Here is a 16,292-nt window from a genome sequence, read left to right on the forward strand (position 1 = left end):
TATAATCAGTTTCCAGTGGTGCTGGTTGAAGAAAAAGTAATATTAGACAGAGAGGAGTGACTGTTGGTGGTTTCACCTGAAGGCCACCATGCCTCAAGCAACAGGCAAAGGTGAGAAGGATGAATCGTCATGGTAGCCTAAGTGGGTGTGGGAATCGAACCTATGCTGTTGGTGTCATCTGACCACCAACTGAGCGAACCTACCCCCTTAGGCATTGCTAGATCTGGTTCTGTGGAATTAAATGGGCCAAGTAGATCAAGGGACAGCAATCATAAGGTTTAGGATGTCAGTGGAAAAGATGTTGGTTAATCCAGAATACGAATAATCAATTGGTAGAGTAACAATACCAGTAGGGAAAGATTGTTTGGGCACATTCAAGGTATATTCCTTCAAAATGGAAAGGTTGGACAAAGAAAATCTATAATTCCTCAGATGATGAAGAAAATAGATGAGATGAGGAAAAACCTTTTCACAAAATGAGTATTTAGGATCTGAAATTCACTGATGGGGTGTATGGTGGAGGCAGGTTCAACTGATGTATTCAAGAGGGAATTAATGATCATTTAAATAGAAATAGTGTACAGGGTTACAGGGAATGGCAGGAGATTAACTCTACATAAGAATGCTCGGAGAGTGGGTGCAGATATAATGGAGCTAAATGGCCTCCTGCACTGTGATTCCAGGATTCAAGGAATGTCACTGTGCCCCAAGGGACCAACTAGGAAAAGATGTATGGGGAAACGGGCTGCAAAGAACATATAGGACAGAGAGTCCATCTATCATGGACCTACTCTACCCATCTTCAAAGTCCCCATATTAGTGGGAAGAGATCAACACAGAGAGAGGAAGATTCAAGTATTGGCAGGGATAGAGTAAGAACCCCACAAGTTGCAAAAGCATTGGTGTACATGGCTCAGAAGGATACTAAGATACACAGCCTCTTGTGCAAATAAGGGCATGTACTCGGGAGAGAGTCCAACATACACAGCTCAATAATCTGTCCAAGTGGCAGAGTCAGTACCTAAAGCATTCCAATGAGTCTTTCACCGCTTGATATGTGTTGAAACTCATGGGATGTTAGTAGCCTGAAGAACGTCATGGTTCTCAACTTGAACATCTCCAAATCTTTGCAGGATTCCACTGGAATGGTGTGAGATCTCATAGACTGCAGCCCATCAGTGCATCAAGGGGTTTCAAGAGGAGTGCTAACTATATGTAGTAATGAACCAAGCAGGACAGTCAGGTGGAGAGGCACATTGGTTTTTGGAACATTACTGGACACCCCTAAAATGTCATCAGCTGCACACATGGTTCCTGTAGACTAGCCAGTGGCCTTTGTCAACAGGAATGGCTTCCATGCATCAATATACAACTGCTCCATGAGAATTAAAAGTGAATAGTTCATGTAACTGCATAGTTGTCAAGAAACAGCCAAGTTTACCAACATGCTTTGGTAGTCCATGGTTTCACAGCTTTTACGGGATATGCATTCAGGGATGAATTCTTGAAGACAAGAGCTATCCACTGGAGACAAGGTTATTCACACCTCTATGGAATCCAGCACTGCAGCTAAGGAAGAGTATAACAACTGCTATGGGTCCACAGAAGAAAGCATCAGCAGACCATTCTGTAGCTAATGATGTGATTCAGGTGCCTAGTTCAAGCCTGTGGATCCTTAACTAGGTCCAATTGTGGTGGTCTGCCATGCTTTGTGCAACTTAGGATTGCAGAGAGAGAGGCTACGCATAATAAGGACATCATCATCCGCCACACCTCTTCCCACAAGTAGGATGTGAAGCATACTGCTAAGAGGAACCCCTTTGACCAGAAGCAAGGTCAATGAGCGGCATTCAAGGGAGCTTCATTGCAATCTCACTTGTTCTAGATTCCTGTAACACTTATGACTTTGAACCATCTGTGGACCAATCTATACCTTTATGTGTATCTCCTGTCATCTTCATTTTGTACTCCATCAGTAGCACCTAAGTTTCTAGGATATGTTGGCAAAGCTGATGAGCTGACCAGATACAATCAACTGAAACACCACCAGCCTACTTACAGAGCAAGACCAGGAGGATCCTGGCATGCTGCATTGGTGCAGCAGACTTCTCTGTCGTCGCAGCAACTTGAAGCATGGGGACTAAGGAGATGTGTTCAATATGGGATGCCCTAAGAGGAGTTCATAAGTGCAAAAGGTAAACACACCTCCTCATTTGGAATCACACTTGTACCCCCCTTGCTGATCAGAGAAAGAAGAACTGTTGGTCACCCTAGATGCATGGACTCTCTGGGCTTGCCACTGCTGCATAGAACTCACTTACAAGGCATTGGCATGCAGATTTGCACGTATCTCTGACTGATTAATCTGCTGATACTGATTCACTATAAGGGGTACCAAGTAAATATCATTCGCCTACCTCGCAAAACCTGAATGAACATCTCCAAATCTCTGCATAGATTTACAGAGCCTCTGATATCTCTGTCAGACATATCTGTACGTGTCATTGTGCCACCAGAAGTTGCCATTTTGATTAACTCTAGAAACATGTTGTCAGCTTGGGGCTCAGCTTGAGTCAAGACTGTGGTGCTGGAAAAGCACAGCATGTCAGGCAGCATTCGAGGAGCAGGAGAATCAATGTTTTGGTCAAAAGCCCTTCATCAGGAAGGCCTTGTCAGCCTGGGGCTCAGCTTGAGCCTGGTTTCCTGCAAACTTCCAATGGTCGGTAGCCTCACTCATAAAAGCCTTCATCAGCTGCTTCAGTATGTCTGTGATACACTCACCAGCGTATGACCCTGAGTTTAATCACAAGCACATATGCACTGACAGGAAGGTTTCTGAGCTATTGGAATGTGCAGGTGGTTGATGTGATGGTTCCCTACTTCTCCTCAGAGATGGACAGATTGCCACTAATCTGTCTAGTTGGGTGTCCTTGGTGATTATCAAGACCTACATGTGAGCACACAAATCTTTAGGGGTTAAGATCTTCACATTTCCTTATCTCAATCATGTCTAAAGTGAGAAACTCCAAATGTACAGTGGTAAACACATGAGCACCAAGCCTCGTGAGTCCCATTGTGCCATAGTTTCCTATGATGACCCTCCTGGTTTCATCAGGAGCAATCACTGACCAAACCTGAGACCCAGTCAGTTTCAGGTTTCCTCATCCTCTTACTTGGGGCAGAATATACAGATCAGGGAGGCCTGCATTGCTTTTGGCCCTCTTTCATTCCTCCGACAAACAGAAGGAACACTGTTTTCCCATAAAGACTGGAATGCTTATGCTGGAGGCATCTGGCTGATGATGGAGGTTCATAAATGCTTCTACCATACCTCTATTCTTCAGGAACTTTAGGTGGATCAATAAAGTAGATGCTGTTGTTAAGATATAGATATGTATCTGAAAGAATGCGCTGCTACTGACCCCTGAGTCACATGCTGAATGGTCACTCTCTCCCACCTAGCAAATCCTCCCATGTACCACATTCAAACTACAAAAGGGAAAGTTCCTCTTGGAAGACTGAAAGGATTAATTAACCACACTCAGATTTGGACACAACTCTATAGCTGCTGACCTGTTCTGCAATCTCCATCTAGGTATTTTTAGTCAGGAGAGAGAGTCTCATCTTATTCCACCGTGAAAAGGATCAAGTTCCTTGCTCTGCAGCCTGGAGGAAAACCTGCAGGGAGGCAAACTGTGGAGTTGCCAGTGTCTTCACTCTGCCATTTTTAGCATATTCCTATATTGCTATTTCATATTTTCCACTTTATAGATCAGGAGGAAAGAACTTCTGCATCATTGGTCAAGAGGAGGGGCCTTCTGCACTAGAATTTGTATGCAAGCATTTCAAATAATGGAAGAATGGAGTGTCAGTCCTTTAAATATGGCACCAGCACCCTCTTTTGAGTCAGCTGTCATGCCATTGACGCCTTATTGCTTGTCTCAGATAATTCATCAGTTACCACATGATCTTGTTCCGCCAACCAAATGGTCCTCCAAGATTAGCGACACCTGCTTCCATTTCTGCCACCAGGACCTGCGGTCTCCATCAAGATTCAGCCTTACGTGCTAATGTGATGTGGGGCTTTAGACACCATTTTTCTAACCAAAGCAAGATAGACAATATTTTTTTCAAATTATTGTTTACTAACTGCATGAAAGTGAACATGTATTCTTTAAATCTAGTTAATTCTACAAAAGTTTTGATTTATTCATCTTGATTACTTATTACAGTGAAGAGGTACTTGCAATTATTTTTACCTATTAAATCTTAAATGATATATCATACTAGAATTACAATTGATGTGATTGCATTTTTCTAATTATTTCCTATTGGTTCTCAAGCTCTACATGTAAATAAGTAAATAATTAACAAACTCTAAGTGAAAAAATAAATGTCTATTCCATTTTGTTTGGTAATATTTTATCAAACTGCATCACTTAGTAAACAGAAAAAAAATAACAAAAAGTCAGGTAAAATTAATATTATGTTTTGCTTGTATTTTTAACCTGGCAGTGATCATTTGTAATTTATTCAGTGCTAGAAGCTATTTTACATAATCAGAATCATAGTATTAGAATTTGCTTCCATATTAAATTTTTATGCATTGTTAGATTTGTAAAATTTGACATGTTGTAATATGTTTTTGAGATCTTTAATAATGCTTTAGTTTCTTTTCAGATGGGTTTCATGTTTATTGAGGGATTTGTATTGTATTATTGAAAACCTCCTATTAAGAAAGAATTTGTAATCCATGTTATTTGGATGTGTGGTCAGTAACTACATTTTCCATGAAAATCAACAGATAGGTGACCTTCTTTCTAAGTACAATATAGTAGTACAACTAATAATATTTACTTTTCCAAAATACCTGAGTAAAGGATAAGCTTGTTACAAAATCAAAGTTCTAAATCACAGATTGATCTTTTGTAGATTCATTATGCTATTTATTTTCACACCTTTTTAAAGTGAAATAAAATAGGGTATAATGGAATATTTTGGAACTCTTTTGAATCAATGTAAATAGGTGTTTTATTTTTAAATGGAAATAATTGCACAGAGGCCAGTATCCCATCACCAACTCACCCTTTATTTACATATGTAGAAAACACTGGCTGTGGTCAATCAGCTTACAGTCAGCCCCTGTCAGACAGGAGACTCTGAATTCCTTGTTTATATATTTTTTTTCTTCTTTTCCCCTTCCCCACACTACCACCTAAGTGCGGTAGTGCTTATTTTTTCCCCAGCACCCATGGTGTGTGTGTGCAGGTGTGAGACACAGTGAAAAGACACAAAGTGCACGAATCTTTATTCAATTGCCACCACCAGGAAGATATGAAAAATACCCGAGTGGCCAGTGACAAGCACTGCCCTTCAAACCACAGGGCAATGCTGTGTGATCAAAACAGTGAAGGGGAGGGTAGGGACTAAATCAAAATAGAGTTGGAGGGAGAAATGATGCACTCCACTCCCTGCGGCGCCCACCTCTCCCTGAACAACTCCAGGGTGTCGGTGGACACCGCGTGCTCCTTCTCCAAGGACACCCGGGCTCTAACGTAACCCCGGAAGAGGGGCAGGCAGTTGGCCCTAACGACCCCCTCCACGGCCTGCTGCCTGGACAATTCCTTGTTTATATCTTTTTTTTAGATCAAAGCCAATACCCCATCACTAAATCACCCTTTCATTTACTTGTGCACATTACACTGGTTGCAGCAAGCCAGTTTGGAATCTGAACTAAGGACAGTCTAATCTCCTGGTTCTATTTTTTTTTTCTTTTTTTTTCTCTCTTTTTTTATTCTTTTTTTTCTCAGTCACAACTCCAGGGTGTCAGTGGACACCCGCGTGCTCCTTCTCCAAGGACACCAGGGCTCTAACGTAACCCCGGAAGAGGGGCAGGCAGTTGGCCCTAACGACCCCCTCCACGGCCCGCTGCCTGGACAATTCCTTGTTTTTTTTTTGTTTGTTTTTTTTTTTTTTGCCAGTCACAACTCCAGGGTGTCAGTGGACACCCGCGTGCTCCTTCTCCAAGGACACCCGGGCTAATCTCCTGATTATTTTTTCCTTTTTTTTTATCGTCTTCTTTTTTTACAGTCACAGTCACAAAATGATCCAATCTCCAAAGGGAAGGAAACACTCAAGTGGCCAGTCACAACTCCAGGGTGTCAGTGGACACCCGCGTGCTCCTTCTCCAAGGACACCCGGGCTAATCTCCTGATTATTTTTTTTTCTTTTTTTTTTTTTCTTTTTTTTTTCTTCCACTCCCTGCGGCGCCCATCTCTACTTTTGTTTTAATTAACCCCCACACTACCGCCTAACTGCGGTAGTGCTTATTTTTTCCCCAGCACCCATGGTGTGTGTGTGTGTGTGCGCAGGTGTAAAACACAGTGAAGGACACAAAGTGCACCAATCTTTATTCAATTGCCACCACCAGGAAGATAGGAAAAACACCCGAGTGGCCAGTGACAAGCACTGCCCTTCACATCAAAGGGCAATGCTGTGTGATCAAAACAGTGAAGGGGAGGGGAGAGACTAAATCAAAATAGAGTTGGAGGGAGAAATGATGCACTCCACTCCCTGCGGCGCCCACCTCTCCCTGAACAACTCCAGGGTGTCGGTGGACACCGCGTGCTCCTTCTCCAAGGACACCCGGGCTCTAACGTAACCGCGGAAGAGGGGCAGGCAGTTGGCCCTAACGACCCCCTCCACGGCCCGCTGCCTGGACAATTCCTTGTTTATATCTTTTTTTTTTAGATCAAAGCCAATACCCCATCACTAAATCACCCTTTCATTTACTTGTGCACATTACACTGGTTGCAGCAAGCCAGTTTGGAATCTGAACTAAGGACAGTCTAATCTCCTGGTTCTATTTTTTTTTTCTTTTCTTTTTTTTTCTCTCTTTTTTTATTCTTTTTTTTCTCAGTCACAACTCCAGGGTGTCAGTGGACACCCGCGTGCTCCTTCTCCAAGGACACCAGGGCTCTAACGTAACCCCGGAAGAGGGGCAGGCAGTTGGCCCTAACGACCCCCTCCACGGCCCGCTGCCTGGACAATTCCTTGTTTATATTTTTTTTTTTTTTTTTTTTTTTTTTTTTTTTTGGTGTCGGTGGACACCCGCGTGCTCCTTCTCCAAGGACACCCGGGCTAATCTCCTGTTAATCTTTTTCTCTTCTTTTTTTTTTAAATTAACCCCCACACTACCGCCTAAGTGCGGTAGTGCTTATTTTTTCCCCAGCACCCATGGTGTGTGTGTGCAGGTGTGAGACACAGTGAAAGACACAAAGTGTACGAATCTTTATTCAATTTCCACCACCAGGAAGATAGGAAAAACACCCGCGTGGCCAGTGACAAGCACTGCCCTTCAAACCACAGGGCAATGCTGTGTGATCAAAACAGTGAAGGGGAGGGTAGGGACTAAATCAAAATAGAGTTGGAGGGGGAAATGATGCACTCCACTCCCTGCGGCGCCCACCTCTCCCTGAACGACTCCAGGGTGTCGGTGGACACCGCGTGCTCCTTCTCCAAGGACACCCGGGCTCTAACGTAACCGCGGAAGAGGGGCAGGCAGTTGGCCCTAACGACCCCCTCCACGGCCCGCTGCCTGGACAATTCCTTGTTTATATCTTTTTTTTTTAGATCAAAGCCAATACCCCATCACTAAATCACCCTTTCATTTACTTGTGCACATTACACTGGTTGCAGCAAGCCAGTTTGGAATCTGAACTAAGGACAGTCTAATCTCCTGGTTCTATTTTTTTTTTCTTTTCTTTTTTTTTCTCTCTTTTTTTATTCTTTTTTTTCTCAGTCACAACTCCAGGGTGTCAGTGGACACCCGCGTGCTCCTTCTCCAAGGACACCAGGGCTCTAACGTAACCCCGGAAGAGGGGCAGGCAGTTGGCCCTAACGACCCCCTCCACGGCCCGCTGCCTGGACAATTCCTTGTTTATATTTTTTTTTTTTTTTTATTTTTTTTTTTTTTTTTTTATTTTTCTGTTCTTTTTTTCTTTTTCTCTTCTTTTTTTTTTTTTTTTTTTTTCTTTTTTTTTCCTTTTCCTTTTTTTTTTTAATTTAACCCCCACACTACCGCCTAAGTGCGGTAGTGCTTATTTTTATTCCCCAGCACCCATGGTGTGTGTGCGTGTGTGTAGATGTGCGACACAGTGAAAGACATAAAGTGCACAAATCTTTATTCAATTTCCACCACCAGGAAGATATGAAAAATACCCGCGTGGCCAGTGACAAGCACTGCCCTTCAAACCACAGGGCAATGCTGTGTGAGCAAAACAGTGAAGGGGAGGGTCGGGACTAAATCAAAATAGAGTTGGAGGGAGAAATGATGCACTCCACTCCCTGCGGCGCCCACCTCTCCCTGAACGACTCCAGGGTGTCGGTGGACACCGCGTGCTCCTTCTCCAAGGACACCCGGGCCCTAACGTAACCCCGGAAGAGGGGCAGGCAGTTGGCCCTAACGACCCCCTCCACGGCCCGCTGCCTGGACAATTCCTTGTTTATATCTTTTTTTTTTAGATCAAAGCCAATACCCCATCACTAAATCACCCTTTCATTTACTTGTGCACATTACACTGGTTGCAGCAAGCCAGTTTGGAATCTGAACTAAGGACAGTCTAATCTCCTGGTTCTATTTTTTTTTTCTTTTCTTTTTTTTTCTCTCTTTTTTTATTCTTTTTTTTCTCAGTCACAACTCCAGGGTGTCAGTGGACACCCGCGTGCTCCTTCTCCAAGGACACCAGGGCTCTAACGTAACCCCGGAAGAGGGGCAGGCAGTTGGCCCTAACGACCCCCTCCACGGCCCGCTGCCTGGACAATTCCTTGTTTATATCCATCAGCCAGGACCCCACTGATTGGCCCAGGTTAACAACCTCATACAAGGATCTCATAGTCAGTAAGATCCACCTGGTTCCAATCACTGCAAATATCCATCGATGGAATGTGGGCATTGGTGGCTAGACCAGCATTTGTTTCCCTTCGTTAACTGTCCTGGACAATGAGGTAATGTGTAGTCTTCTTAACTGTTGCAGCCCATCTATTGCAGGAATGAATCCTGCTTTGATAGGAAGGGAGTTCCAGGATTTTGATCCAGCAGCAGTGATGAATTTCTGATATTGTTCCAAGTCAGGTTGGTGTGTGACTTGGCCGGGAATTTGCAGCTGATGGCATAAAATGTCTTTTGTTAGTCATGTACTTCCACAATTTTTGCTTTTTGTTGTTACATACTTTGTTCGTGTTTTTGGTTTAACATTGACCATTTAAATTGCCATGTTGACATTTCCATGCTAGTTTACAAAGTCAACTATAACAATAGAAGGACATCTAGAAGCAACATACATTGTGGGCCTGCATTATCTTCTTCCAGTGGACGTCTCCTGTTTCTTATTTCTTTTCTGTGTTTGTTTATTTGAACCTGGTCTCCAAAGCTTACAAAGCTCAGTCCACACATGTATCAAGCTGATGCATCCATTTGCTTGTGGATTTATAGCTCATTTACCACTGAGTATCAGTGGGACCAAGGCATCTCTCCCCATTGCTGCAGGACTAAAGTCATTGCCAGTTATGTGCCACGTTTCAGTATGTCAGTAAGCAATCTTGCATCATATGATAGGCTGTTTATGAATGAAAATGTGAATGCACCAAAGATGCCAGATGTACATGGCAGGATACATCTGTGTCCAGTTAATGTTTGGGCGTTCATGGAAAGCAATGTTGTATCTGTCAGGTTTTGTGAAGACTTGACCCAGTAGTGTATATTCCTCATCTTAACTGAATAGTAGCATTTCTGCATGTTGTTCAGAAGACTGTGATTTCAAGCCAGCTCGAGATTTTGAGCTCATAGACCAGACATAATTCAATGCAGCACTTATCATTTAAATGATACCTAAAATTAAGGTGTCGTCTCTCTGTTTGGATGAACACAAAGGGTGGAATTTTACCAACACATGAAAGGTATGAGCTATGGCGAGTCAAAACAGCTATGGATCTTGACCTCACTCGAGTCAACAAGAGCAGTAAGGACCCGCTTCCATGCAGGCCCATGCCTGTGTGTTTGTTCCACTACCATACAGACAGATACCATCATTGAATCTTTAGATTTCCTGCTACAGATAACTGGAGACTGCAATTAGGCTATGGGATTGACAACGTAGATCCATGAGAGCTACAGCATTATGTTGATTAGGGATATGATGACATTTGTCAGACAGAACAAAATCTTCAGTATCAGCCAGTGAGACACAGTCAAGACTTCCTTCTGAGCGTTGTTCAATGAAACTGAATTGTGTCACCTTTCACTAACCTTTTGATTTGATGTTGGAGTGATCAGCATCGCCTGTGTAATTACAACTACAAATGCGTTTAGTGGTTTGATCCTTCTATACTTTTCATGTTGTTTAATAAACATTAAGGTTACAAACTGATATGACAAGCAGAGCTGATCTAAAACATAAGAAGCAGAGTTTATATTTAAGATATAACAAGCAAAGTTAATAATGTCGATATGTTGTATTTGGATTTTCAGAAGGCATTAAATAAAGTGCCTCCCAAAATGCTATTGCACAGGATCGGACCTCACGTATTGAGGATAATGTATTAATATGGATTGAGGATTGGTTAAAACACCAAAGACAGAGAATAGGGATCATGTGGAAAGACCTGTCTAGTGGACAATCAAGAATCAGTCTTTGAGCCTCATTATTGTGTACTAATTATTACTAAATATTATCATATTATTTACTAAATGATTAATAAGTTGGAGGGTGGGACAGAGTATATTACATCTGAATTTTCTAATGTACAGAAGTATGTTATCACATATTGTGATGACTATACCAGGAATTTTTGATGTGGATGTGCTAGCGTTGGACTGGGATGGACAAAGTCAGAGATCACATGATACTAGGAAAGAGTCCAACGGGTTTATTTGAAATCATAAACTTTTGGTGTGCTGCTCCTTCATCAGTTGAAGTGGAGGGAAGCACACTGGCAAGAATTTATAGGCACAGAGATAATTGCAAGATAATTCCAGGTAATTAAGGGTGTCAAAAGATAGCACAAATGAAGTGTGAGTGAAGTGTCGATTGGCTGAATAATAAGTCTTTTCAGGTAATCAAAAGTGTCAAATGCTGCTGACAACCATAGCAAACTGGTGTTGTGTCCACACTAAAAGATAAGGCAAGACAAAAGTACAATGAGTTCTAAATGAAGAGGCTAAAAGGGAAAAGGCGCGGAATAGAGGAGATGCTGTGAGTATCCAATTAGCTGCCAAATAAAAGGGTGTGAAATGAACAAGCTAAGAGCTCTGAGATAACCCTGCATTGTCAAATCCTTTATTTTAATAAGATCAATGGTTTTGATAATTTCACTTCCATTGTTTTAAGCATGCATCCATCGTATTTCTTCTGGTCCATGCACTTTGCCATGCAATTCTCATGGCTGTTTTCACTACAGGAAAGGGAGAAGCCCTTTCATTAACCAATTATTTCAGTTAAATATATTACATTTAACAAGAAGAGTTAAGTAAAGGATGTCCAAAAAATCCTTAAGGTGTACCTTATCCTTTCGAGTACTATAGTAGGAGTTTAATGTTAAATAATTGCAGATGAATTAATTAGTGCATCAAGTATAGAGTTAAATGCCTTTGCAATGACTGATTAACATTGGCCTTTAGTTCTTTTGAAACAAAATGAATATTGAGTATAAAGAAGTTAACAAGAGAAATTCAGAATATTATGAAGGAGAAAGGTCAGCAATTGTTAGTTGAGTCGTAACTCAATGGTTTTAGACTTTCCTTTTCAATGAGAGATGCACTCTAAGATGACAAAATGTTTTGAATGAGAAAATAACTCTTCAAGAATAAATCATTATATTTCATGTAATGTGAAATTCACTCTATCTACATTTACAAATTGTCCTGTCAGAGGCATGTCCTGATGTTGTTTTGCTAGCCTAATACTTGACCTCAGCAAACATTGTTGCAGCATCAGCATATATTGTGTACTTGTTACTCTCTGTTATGTATCAACTATATTATTAATGTAATATAAATTATTGATGGACTGAACTAGGGAATATAACTGGGGTAGTATGGTGGTTCACTCGTTAGCTTTGCTGCCTCAGAGTGCCAGGCACTCAGGTTCGATTTACAGCTTTGGGTGACTGTTGGAGTTTGCACATTCTCCCTGTGTCTGCGTGGGTTTCCTCCAGGTGCTCCGGTTTCCTCCCACAGTTCAAAGATGTGCAGGTCAGGTGAATTGGCCATGCTAAATTGCCCATGGTGTTAGGTACATTATTCAGAGGGAAATGGGTCTGGGTAGTTTACTCTTTGGAGGGTCGGGTTGGGGCGAAGGGCCTGTTTCCACTCGGTTGGTAATCTAATCTAATCATAACAAGAATATGAAACTGAAGTAAGCCTATCTCCTCCAGTTTGAATTTTTTGAAGAAAGAGCTAGAGCTTTTTCAACGTTCAGGGAATAATCTGATTTGTATATAAGCCTGAAAATTTGGATGCAATATATAGAATTGAGAAATAGTGTGCTATCATTTGACAGAAATTGTGATTTTGTATTTAGAGACACTGTTTTTGCAGAAATTATAGGTATTAAAATCAGTCCCTCAATTTCCCTGTAGTTTTATGATTATTAGGTTATTCTGTTTGGTTGTTGTGCTGATCTTAGAGGATTGATGGTTCTTTGGCAATGTTTCTGTGCAAAACAAAGAACAAAAGAAATACGTCTCATTGGACACTGTTATTTTTGCAGTAAGATGTGACATTTAGCCTATCTCAGACTGATTACTTTGATATCTTCTTTAAGAAACCATAACATGATCTAGACCTGCAGCAATAATATTTAAACCAGCAAACAATTGTCTTTGCTCTCTCTTGGTTTCTTTTTAAAATTCTTTTGATTTTGTTTAACAGGATATAATTCAATGCTGTTCACTCACAGGTTAGTGAGGTGGAAGATTTAATACTCATTTCCAGTGTTGTTCCGTATCTGGTTTACAAAAAAAAAGTTACATGAATTAGAAAAGTTTCTCAGACATCTACTACTTTTGCTAAACCCTTATGGCATCTAACATTCTCCAAACAGGTTAATTGCAGCCCACATCTCTTAAAGGAATAGTAATGAATGCAGCAAGGCTCAGCACACCCTGAGTTTAATAGATTTTATTCCTGAATAACTGGAATATTAAACAATTTATTGACTCATGTCAATATACAACTTGTTGATGTTACAGGGTACTTAACATCACATATGTACTTTAGAAATCTGCTGAAATTGTTCTAAAGTATGTATTTTAAGATATTTATTTTAAGATCATAGATTAGAATTAATCCATTTAGTAATTCATTCATACTAACTTCTTAACCCTCTACTTGTTGATTTTATTTCATTCCCTTAATATCCCTTTTCCTTTCCATCTAATAGTATAGTTATTGTATGTAGCTCCCCCATGCCTCTGTTAGTTTCTATCAAATTTATATTCATCATTGCAGTTGTTCTCCACAGATGAGGTATTGTTATCAGACTCCTCACAGCAGCAGCTTCCCTGTATTTCTTATCATGAAAACTGCACATGGTTCTATGTTATAATCATCAAAAACCCTTTTCCTATCCTTCCTGTATTGTATATATAAGACTGTAGTTACTTTTAAAACTGACATAACTCATAAGTGGATTATTTAAAGTGACAATATCCATCAAATGATACTCTGCATCATGCTGGTACGCTGGGTTATTTGATTTATGTCAGAGTACATGATTCCCCGTTACATATTGTCATAAAAGCAAGGCACATGAATGGTAGATCATTCAGAACAACTGAATACCTAACTAGTCAATCAATAAGTAAATTGATTTTGAACTCCTCTTGATTATTATCTCATGCTCTCATGGTGACTGATCTTCGTCGCACAGCTGCCTGTTGATACTTTTCCACTAATAAGTGAATAACTTTAAAATGAAAAGCAAACAAAAAGATAATAAAGTATAGTTATATGTGTTCACATGATGTTAGATTAGATTAGATTACTTACAGTGTGGAAACAGACCCTTCGGCCCAACAAGTCCGCACCGCCCCGCCGAAGCGTAACCCACCCATACCCCTACATTTACCCCTTACCTAACACTACGGCCAATTCACCTGATCTGCACATCTTTGGACTGTGGGAGGAAACCCACGCAGACACAGGGAGAACGTGCAAACTCCACACAGTCAGTCGCCTGAGGCGGGAATTGAACCTGGGTCTCCGGCGCTGTGAGGCAGCAGTGCTAACCACTGTGCCACTGTGCTATAGGTGTTATTGGTAACTAATTTTTATGCAAACCATTCTAAATATAATAATTTATTTTGGATAATCCATAAGCTGAAAATTATCTTGGTTAAATTGACATGAATGTGGTGCGTGGTATTGGAAAATTTAAATAATTGCAAAGAAGAGTTTAAAAAGCATACATACACATCAATTTGGGTTAAAGATCATAGAAGATTAAGATATTTTATTGAAACTAGTCAACATCTATTCATCTTTCAACTGCCTCTCATACAAATTATTCTCAATTATTTTGAAACAATTGCTTTAGCATGTGTTTATTTTATGGTTGCTAGTGATAAGGTTGCTGTCGGCACTGTAGTGCTTCACTATAGCTAAACTCAAAGTGCAACACTATCTACGGGTTTGACTGAAATTTGCGCTTCTATTCATGAGATTCTTGAGTTTCAAGATCAGGTTACATGATTTGTCCATATGCTATACAACACACCAACTCAAAACAGTGTGTGCATCCAACACCATCAGCATTCTACATCTCCATTGTAGTACTAACTGCAGTCTATGCCAGCGATTAATGGAAGAGAACAGCAAACGTGTCATGTTAAGCTGGATGTGTTCCATCAGTGTTGTTTATGTAAGATCCTGGGCATCACTTGAAAAGATAGCATCACCAGAGAAGAAGTGTTACGTAGGACTGGGCAGAGGCACGTACAGCATGTTATGACAAAGAAATGATGGAGACTGAGAAGATATGCATTTCATCTCCTGGACAAGTGCTCCACCAGATAGCTGTTAAATAGACACTCCAGATGAGAAAAGAAGTCCAGGCCAAAGAAGTCCTGACAAAGTAACTTTAGAGAGGATCTTTAAGGGTGGAATTCCATCTCGGCTGCAGGAAAACAGATTGCAGTGCATCAGGACCAGTGGATGAATCTTGTACCCATTATCTTGGATGGACTAGACAAATTAAGTCTAGGTGTTCATGCGGCATGTGTTTCACATAGCAAGCGCTAAAGGCCGCAATTTATTACAACATGGAGATTTTGAGTTCAATTGCATTTAATAACTCAGTCTCAAGTACTTGCATTTTTCTTTAATTATGTACATCAAACATTAAATTAGCAATCTTGCACATTTCACATAATTCATGTTGTGCAGCAGTCTTTGAGCGTGATTACAGGAGTTGAGGCAAATTGACGAGGCAATAAGGTTATTAAAATGTTCCCACTCCCTGCTTCCTTTCCTGAAACCTCATTGTGACCGAGTGCTGGGGTGAACAACAACTGGCATGAGCAGCATTGGAAGTCATTTAAAAATAAACATGGATTATAAGTGTACTAGCACTCCTGAACCATCAGGACCCACTTCTATGATGTTGGAGCTCCAACTTTGGATTGAATCTCGATCTTGAACAGGAATGTAAATCTAGGGGTTGGTAATAGGAAAAAGGCTGAGTTTAGATTCTCTACAGTGTGGAAACAGGCCCTTCAGCCCAACAAGTCCACACCAACCCTCCAAGAGTAACCCACCCAGACTGACTTCCTTCTGACTAATGCACCTAACACTATGGGCAATTTAGCATGGCCAATTCACCTGACCTGCAAATCTTTGGACTGTGGGAGGAAACCCACACAGACAGGGGGAGAATGTGCAAATTCCACATAGACAGCTGCCTGAGGCTGGAATCGAACTGGAACCCTGGTGCTGTGAGGCAGCAGTGCTAACCACTGAGCCACTGTGCAGCCTGAGTTGAGGAGGGGGAGAGGCCACAACTTGGAGATCCGGAGAAAACACAACTTGGAGGCGAAGAGGTGGCAAGGCATTGCAATTGGGAAATTAGGAAGGGGAAAAAGACCACAACCAACACGCTGTGAAGGAGGAAAAGCCACATTGGAAAGCAACTGAGGTGCCAATTAGGGTTCAGGAAGCAAAATTAAAACAGATCTCAGAATGTTCAATAAGCTTACAGACCCCATTATTTTACCCATGTTAAATCAAAATTGCATTA

General features: G+C 41.1%; 1 protein-coding gene across 7 annotated transcripts in view; it reads left to right on the forward strand.

Moving 5' to 3' along the window:
- The window catches only part of pmfbp1 (polyamine modulated factor 1 binding protein 1), an 829,187-nt gene that overhangs the window by 506,691 nt on the left and 306,204 nt on the right, over positions 1–16,292 (forward strand). The window lies entirely within an intron of this gene.

Source organism: Chiloscyllium punctatum, chromosome 26, assembly GCF_047496795.1.
Source record: "Chiloscyllium punctatum isolate Juve2018m chromosome 26, sChiPun1.3, whole genome shotgun sequence".
In the NCBI taxonomy this organism is placed as follows: Eukaryota; Metazoa; Chordata; class Chondrichthyes; order Orectolobiformes; family Hemiscylliidae; genus Chiloscyllium; species Chiloscyllium punctatum.